Source organism: Apium graveolens, chromosome 7, assembly GCF_009905375.1.
Source record: "Apium graveolens cultivar Ventura chromosome 7, ASM990537v1, whole genome shotgun sequence".
Taxonomy (NCBI): Eukaryota; Viridiplantae; Streptophyta; class Magnoliopsida; order Apiales; family Apiaceae; genus Apium; species Apium graveolens.
The window spans coordinates 11,134,906-11,142,675 of record NC_133653.1 but is presented as its reverse complement, the minus strand read 5'-3'; the positions used below and the strand labels follow the sequence as shown (position 1 = coordinate 11,142,675).

The following is a 7,770-nucleotide window of genomic DNA, read 5'->3' as shown; positions in this document are numbered from 1 at the left end:
CTTGGTAAGCAGACTAAAGGAAGGCAAGACATATTCACAAACAAAGGAGTGGCCTGATTCTTCTCCTCTCAAATATGTTTTAGTAAGAACCTGATAAGCTTAAACGCGCTTAAATTGCAGATGAGATCAAGCAAACACTTAAAATCACAAATAATGTTTTCGCCATTGCAAGTGCATTTCAACCATTATCCAGATTATCAAGCTGTTCACCCTAAAAAGGTAACCCTGTACCCCTTTCTCAATGTAAACAGTTATTAATCAGTATTAATATGTGTAAGTTATAATAGGAAGGGAAATCAAATCTTGTAAACCTTTCATTTAGAAAGAATGTTACGGTTTCCCTTCTTTCCGGAACAGAACATTAAACAATAAAAAGCACATATATAACGAATATTATGTACTACTGTTATTGAAATGTTGAAAGATTAAAAAGCAGGCTTACCCCGTCCATTGTAAAATGAACAATGATAGTTTCCTCACTATAGTTCAGAGGAATCATTGCGATCACAATTTGAACGCGTTTTTTTACCAAAATTTTAGTGCAAGTCTGGGTTGATGAATATGATTTACTGGTACAAGTTTCAGTGAAAAATGAAAGAACAATTTTAGTTGCATTGCTATAGAATCAAACATGAAGGCATGTGGTTAACTGGTAATGGTGAAATTCCAAGACGATTATAACATATCTGATTATAACAATAACAAAAAATGTAGTAAACTACTGCATAAGAGATGGTACTGTAACTTATGTTGCTCACAGTCAGTGCCAGTAAGCCACAAACGATGAATACATAGCTAAACTTTCTCTATGGTATCACCTTTATTTTTAGCCAGTTCTGCATTACACGTGATTCTACAAACTTCCATGATTTGTTTTTCTGTTTCCGAAAATTAATAAATTTTCAAATACTGAGATCATCGATCCAGCTAAATTCACCCAAGAGACGGCCATACCTATCTATCAAAATCGGACCCAATTGCAGTAACATATCACCTGCAGCTTTTTGTTCTACTACTCTTCCTTTGCTCAAACTCCTTTTTGCCTGATAATCAGAACGAAAGATTTCCGCTGCCTGGTTTTCTGAATTTGTAACGCTCATTGGAACATCACAATCGTCAGGCCGTGATTCTGCCTTAAATTCCTTGAGGACATTAACGATTTCTCCATCATCACAATCAACCACTTTCTTCGCCTGGTCATCAGTATGAACTACTGTTAGAATTCAAACTCTTCCATAATTTGAAATAAATAACATACAGCTGGGTTATAGATGTAGTAATATGAAGGAAAGAAAATAAGAGCAGCAACCAGAAGTTAATTCCTAAAAATATGGTGGGCACTAGATTACCAATACATGCAAGGTGGCGTGTGTAATAAATTATGGTGATAGTATTCAAGGTTGACACTACACCAGGCACCAGCTATATATCCAGCAACAGAGAAGCATATATTATGGTAGGCAACCTGCATACATGGTCAAGAATTCATACAAGAGATGTGATGAAGTCTCCCTTGAAATGCGTAGCATATAACAGTTGTTCAAGATTAGAAGGCTGGGTTGTCAAGATAAGGTCTGAAGGTTGGCAATAATTATAGATACGTAAAATATGGTAGGCTGCATGTTAAGTTAGTCAGTATTGTAGGCTGGTAAAAGTCTATGTAGTAATAAATAGTAGTGATGTAAGCCCTGATGTAATGCATGCATATATGAAGCCTATAAATAGGCTGGTCCTCTCTGAATGTAATAATATACACAGAAGTGAGTTTGTAAAGCAACAGAGAGAAAGAAATAAGGCCGTAGCCTTGTGTCAAGCTATAGCTTTGTGGTTGTGAGATTTAAAATAAACTTGGTGTTTGTTTCAATATCAAAGATATACAGTGTGTGTTTGAGTCATATCAATTTGATCTATATTAAGCCCAAGCCCATATACGTTTCCAACAACTACTTCCATCATAACATTAGGATCATCAGACACGGGCTCTGTATTGGACTCCATGTGGGCACTAACGACTTCTCTAACATCGACTAACTTTTCCTTTTGCGCAATTGCCTGGAGTTTGAGTTTTTCGAGTTCCATCTTTTTTGCCTGATAAACTTTAGAAGCTTCTTCGTGAGTTGCATGACTCTGTTGGCAAACAAACAGAAGAAACTATCTAATATGTAAACTGGAGACTACTGGTATATAACAGACTTTTTTTCTTCATCTTTTTTACAACTGATTGTAGGCTGTCAATTTATAGTTACAGCAGTGAGTTTGGTACATGAATAAGTAATAAAGATTATCTCCTGGTCTTCCTAATTCACTGAACTAGACATCAATAATCATGTATGAACTTCATAACATACTAGATACATGAACTAGACTAATCAAGTTTAACTCTTCACACCCCCTCTTAAACTTGATCTCCTTTTGTAACTCCAATCCAAGCACGCAGCCTAACAAAATCTTCAAATTTCAGCGGCTTTGTGAAAATATCCGCAATCTGATCTTTTGTCTTGACATAGGTCAGCTCCACTTCTTTCTTTTCAACACATTCTCTTATGTAATGATATCTAGTGTCGATATGTTTACTACGATCATGAAAAACGGGATTCTTCGCCAAAGCAATGGCAGACTTATTATCAACGTATATTGGCGTTGCTTCTTATTGAGGAATGTGAATCATCTTTAGTAATCTTCTCAACCATATTGCGTGACAAACTGATGATGCAGCGGAAACATACTCAGCTTCACAAGTAGAGAGAGTCACTATAGGCTGTTTTTTTGAGCACCAGGTGAAGGCAGTGTCTCCCAGGAAGAATATAAACCCAGTGGTGCTCTTACGATCATCAACATCTCCTCCCCAATCGCTATCGCTATAGCCATAAAGTTTAAAATATGTAGATGGAGAGTAACTCAGACCATATTCAAGAGTACCTTTGACGTAACGTAGTATCCTTTTCGCCATTTTTATGTGAGTAATAGTAGGTGCTTTCATATATCTACTAATCAGGCCAACGCCATAAAGAATATCAGGCCGAGTGAACGTTAGATATTTGAGGCTTCCAACGAGACTTCGATAAAGTGATGGATCGATTCTGGTACTACCATCAAAGTTTGACAATTTAGTTCCACAAGAAATAGGAGTACTTGTTGGCTGACAATTATCCATCTTAAAATTTTTTAGAAGCTTCTCTGCATAACCTTTCTGGGAAACAAAAATCTGATTTTCTTTTTGTTGTATTTCCATTCCTAAATAGTATGACATGAGACCAAGGTCTGTCATTTCAAACTCCAGTGTCATTGCCTTTTTAAACTCTTCAATCAACTGCACATTATTTCCTGTGAATATCAAATCATCTACATACAAACATACTAACAGAAAACCTCCATTCTCATCATTTTTAATATAAAGAGCATGCTCATTTGGACACTTGATAAAACCATGATTTTGAAAATACTTATCAATTCGGCTATACCATGCACGAGGCGCTTGCTTCAGCCCGTACAACGCCTTCTTTAACTTCAAAACTTTGTCTTCATGACCTTTAATAATGTATCCTTCAGGTTGTTGGATGTATACTTCCTCTTCGAGATAGCCGTTTAAAAATGCTGACTTCACATCCATTTGAAATATATTCCACATATTTTGGGGAGCCATAAAGATGAAATAATTTGCTTTACCATATGATGAAGGTCTGATCGGTCCGCATATATCAGCATGAACATGTTCCAATTTCTTTGTTGCTCGAAATGTCGCCTTTTGTGGGAAGCTTCTTCTTACTTGTTTGCCGAAAAGACATCCTTCACACATATGATTAGGATGATTGATTCTGGGCAGACCATACACCATATTTGATGATAACTCTAGGCTTTCAAAATTAAGATGGCCAAATCTAGTGCCACATCCATGAAGTGTCTTCAACACAAGTTTTCACATATTTCGGATGATCAACCTCAATATTAAGCAAAAACATTCTATTTTTTGTCATTGGGACTTTTGCAATCAACATATTCAAATCATTTTTTAAAGTTAAATGATTGTCTTTCATGTGAATATCATAACCCATCTCAAGTAATTGTCCCAAACTCAATATATTTGTTTTCAGATTAGTAACATAATAAACTTTAGAAATTAGAATATGATTTCCAGTTCTGGAACGAATAAGAACATCACCTTTTCCTCTAATTGGCGCTTTGGTGTCGTCTCCAAAAATAATATTTCCTGTCACCATTTCATTAAAAGTTGAAAACAACTCCTTATTTCCACTCATGTGATTTGCTGCTCCTGTGTCAAGATACCATACTTTTCTATCTTTTTCTTCTCTGGTTGCCATTAACAAAAGCAATTCTTCATCCTCCTTTGCTTCCACATAATTAGCTTTCTCATCTTTTTTAATATTTGAGTTCCTACATTCATTGGCATAATGACCATATTTTTGGCAAACATAACATTGAATATTTGATTTGTCATACCTTCTGCCTCCACCTTTTTTAGCAACCTGATTCCCATGTCCTCTTGAGTAGTTGAATGCCCTTTCATTATTAAAAGTTTGGCTTTCGGTAGATCGGCCACGACCTCGACCAAAATTTCCACCTTTGCCTCGGCCTCTTCCTCGTCCACGATTTTGTACTCTTTTTTGGTATTGTTCCTGCTCTTTCATGTTATTTTCTCCATACGAGACATTAGTTTGAAGAGCGTGAAAATCTGGTTCTTCCTTCTTTATTAATCTCTCTGCATATGCTTGTAGAGATCCCATGAGTTGATCGACAGACATGGCTTCTGTATCATTTTCTTCTTCAATGGAGACTCCGACAAGCTGTAGCTTAGTGTTGAGAGATCTGAGAATTTTATCATTAATACGTTCATCATCAATCTTTTCTCCGTAACGCTTCATTTGATTGACCACTGAGGATACTCTTGTAAAATAGTCTTGGACTGATTCAGTTTCCTTCATATGTAATGCTTCAAATTCACCGCGTAGAGTTTGAAGACGGACCTTTTTTACTTTATCGATTCCCTTGAAACATGTTCTCCAATATTTCCCAGGCTTCTTTTGCCTTTGTTGCTACAACAACTTTCTCAAACATGGCTTCATCTAAGCCCATGTGAATGATGGAGAGAGCATGCTGATCTTTCTTCCGAATTTGCTGCAACACATTCTTTTGATTTTGATTCAAGGTGGCTTCATTCTCTGGTTCTTGAAAACCTTTGTCAACAGTCTCCCATACATCCTGTGAGCCCAACAATGCTCTCATGCGAAGACACCAATGGCCATAGTTCTCCTTGGTAAGTTTAGGCACAACAAAAGGAAATGAGTTACTCATTTTTTCACAAGCTCTAATGCCACTCTATTGGCAAACAAATAGAAGAAATTATCTAATATGTAAACTGGAGACTACTGGTATATAACAGACTTTTTTTCTTCATCTTTTTTACAACTGATTATAGGCTGTCAATTTATAGTTACAGCAGTGAGTTTGGTACATGAATAAGTAATAAAGATTATCTCCTGGTCTTCCTAATTCACTGAACTAGACATCAATAATCATGCATGAACTTAATAACATACTAGATACATGAACCAGACTAATCAAATTTACCTTTTAACAGACTCCCAAGCCATATTTGAACATTCTTCTTCTTAGGGTATTTGATTTCAGCAACCCACTTACCCTTTCTCAATCTAACACCTTCAATCTTGGTATAAACTTTGCTAGCCTGGTCATCAAATTCAGCGACGTTCACCCTGTCATCACGATCATCAGACAAAGATTTTGTATCAGACTCATTAACTGACTTCTTGTCTTTAACAATAGCCTGGACTTTAATTTCTTCCTGTTCCATCTTTTTCGACTGATAAACCTTGGCAGCTTCTTCCTGAGTTGCGTAACTACCAAGCCATATTCGAACATTCTTCTTGTTCGGGTGTTTGATTTCAGCAACCCACATGGACCTTAACATCCGAACACCTTCAATCTTCGTAGCAACTTGCTTCGGTGGCAAGGAAGAACTGGGCGTTTTCGAGTTTTCTTGACAGTAAATAACTTGTCGCTAGATTTTTTGTAGCTGTTCTTAAACTAGCTCTCTTAGCCATTGTTTGTGTTTTTTGTGATGTGATCAAGGGTCCTAGGTTTGCTTTTATAATGAGAATTTAAACCTTTTCCTACTTATATTAGGACGTGTCTTTTGGATGACACGACTTCTCGTCGAACATTTTTCAATGTTAATTAAAAATAGAACAGTAAATAGAATAATTTTATCATAAAAAATCTTTCCTGATTTGTAGAAAACCAGCAGCTGTTTATGTTTATGTGTCTATATATATAAGTATATCAATGACACAACTTCCTGTGACAAAAACTCATGGCTTATATATTAAATAATGTATACCACTAATGATAAAATGAATGATTACAAGTAAATATAAAGCAGCTAGTGTGCAACGTGCATAAACAACTAAACCTATAAAATAGCAACTACTCCTGGTTTTTCTCCGGTACTTGTGTTTATTAGTGAGACCACGACTTATTCTCTAGTGAATGCATGACCTAGTCATACATGTACAAGCTGATCTAAAACAAATAAAATAAAACTTTAACACAATAAAACAAGTTTAGATTAATTTTTCAACAATCTCCCCCTTAATTTAAACTTGTCTCATGCAATCCTCCCTGCCCGTATGGCTTTCAAACTGAGCCCGTATGGCTAATAAACTGAGCCCGTATGGCTAATAAATTGTTGAGACCGTATGGCTAATAAATTGAGCCCGTATGCCTAATAAACTGAGCCCGTATGGCTAATGCTTTCCCCTCTAACACTCTTCCTGCTCGTCTGCCCTTCAACTTATTTGCCCTTCTGGCACGTTCACCTCTAAGAAGTGTTCCATCTCGTTCTACATGACATCCTGCCAATGTATCTCATTTTCTGCTTTCTGCAGGCTTCTCCGATACCGTCTCATCTTTCTCGGCAGCCACATACTACACATGCATCCCATACTACACATGCAGTTTTGCCACCATCCTTGTGCAACGCCTACCTCAAGCAAAACAGAAACTGCATTCTCTTTCTCTTTTAGACTCCAACAAGGCATCATATCGGGTATGGCTGTTTCTTTTCCACATTTAACACCAGTAGGTCACCATTAAGAACCCTAAGCTCGGATACCAAATGTAGAAAACCAACAGCTGTTTATGTTTATGTGTCTATATATATAAGTATATAAGTGACACAGCTTCCTGTGACAAAAACTCATGGTGTATATATTAAATAATGTATACCAGTGATGATAAAATGAATGATTACAAGTAAATATAAAGCAGCTAGTGTGCAACGTGCATAAACAACTAAACCTATAAAATAGCAACTACTCCTGGGTACTTCTGTTTATTAGTGAGACCACGACTTATTCTCTACTGAATGCATGACCTAGTCATACATGTACAAGCTGATCTAAAACAAATAAAATAAAACCTTAACACAATAAAACAAGCTTAGATTAATTTTCCAACATGATTTACTAGTTCTAGAGGATCTTCTACTTCCTCTATTTTAAAGTAGTATTTCATTTTAAAAAAAATCAAATTATTTGTTCATTTAAACTTGTAATTTATTTTACTAAATAATTTTTGAAACTACAATTTTATCTATATTTGCAAAATTAATTCTATTTCACATGGACTTATTTAATTTTGTAATAATTTTTGGCATAAGTAGCATTTTCCAATAATTTATATTTTCAAATTTTTAAGACTAATTATTTTCACATACTACGGTACATTCAATGA

The 7,770-nt window shown here is 35.8% G+C and overlaps 1 long non-coding RNA gene across 1 annotated transcript; it reads right to left on the bottom strand.

Annotated features, from left to right (window-relative positions):
* Positions 1 to 674: 674 nt before the first annotated feature.
* Positions 675 to 1,487, bottom strand: LOC141673096 (uncharacterized). Its single transcript, XR_012555808.1, has 2 exons — positions 1,350 to 1,487; positions 675 to 1,193 (listed from the first exon to the last, which is right to left on the bottom strand). It is a non-coding gene; the product is annotated as an uncharacterized LOC141673096 (long non-coding RNA).
* Positions 1,488 to 7,770: the final 6,283 nt, after the last annotated feature.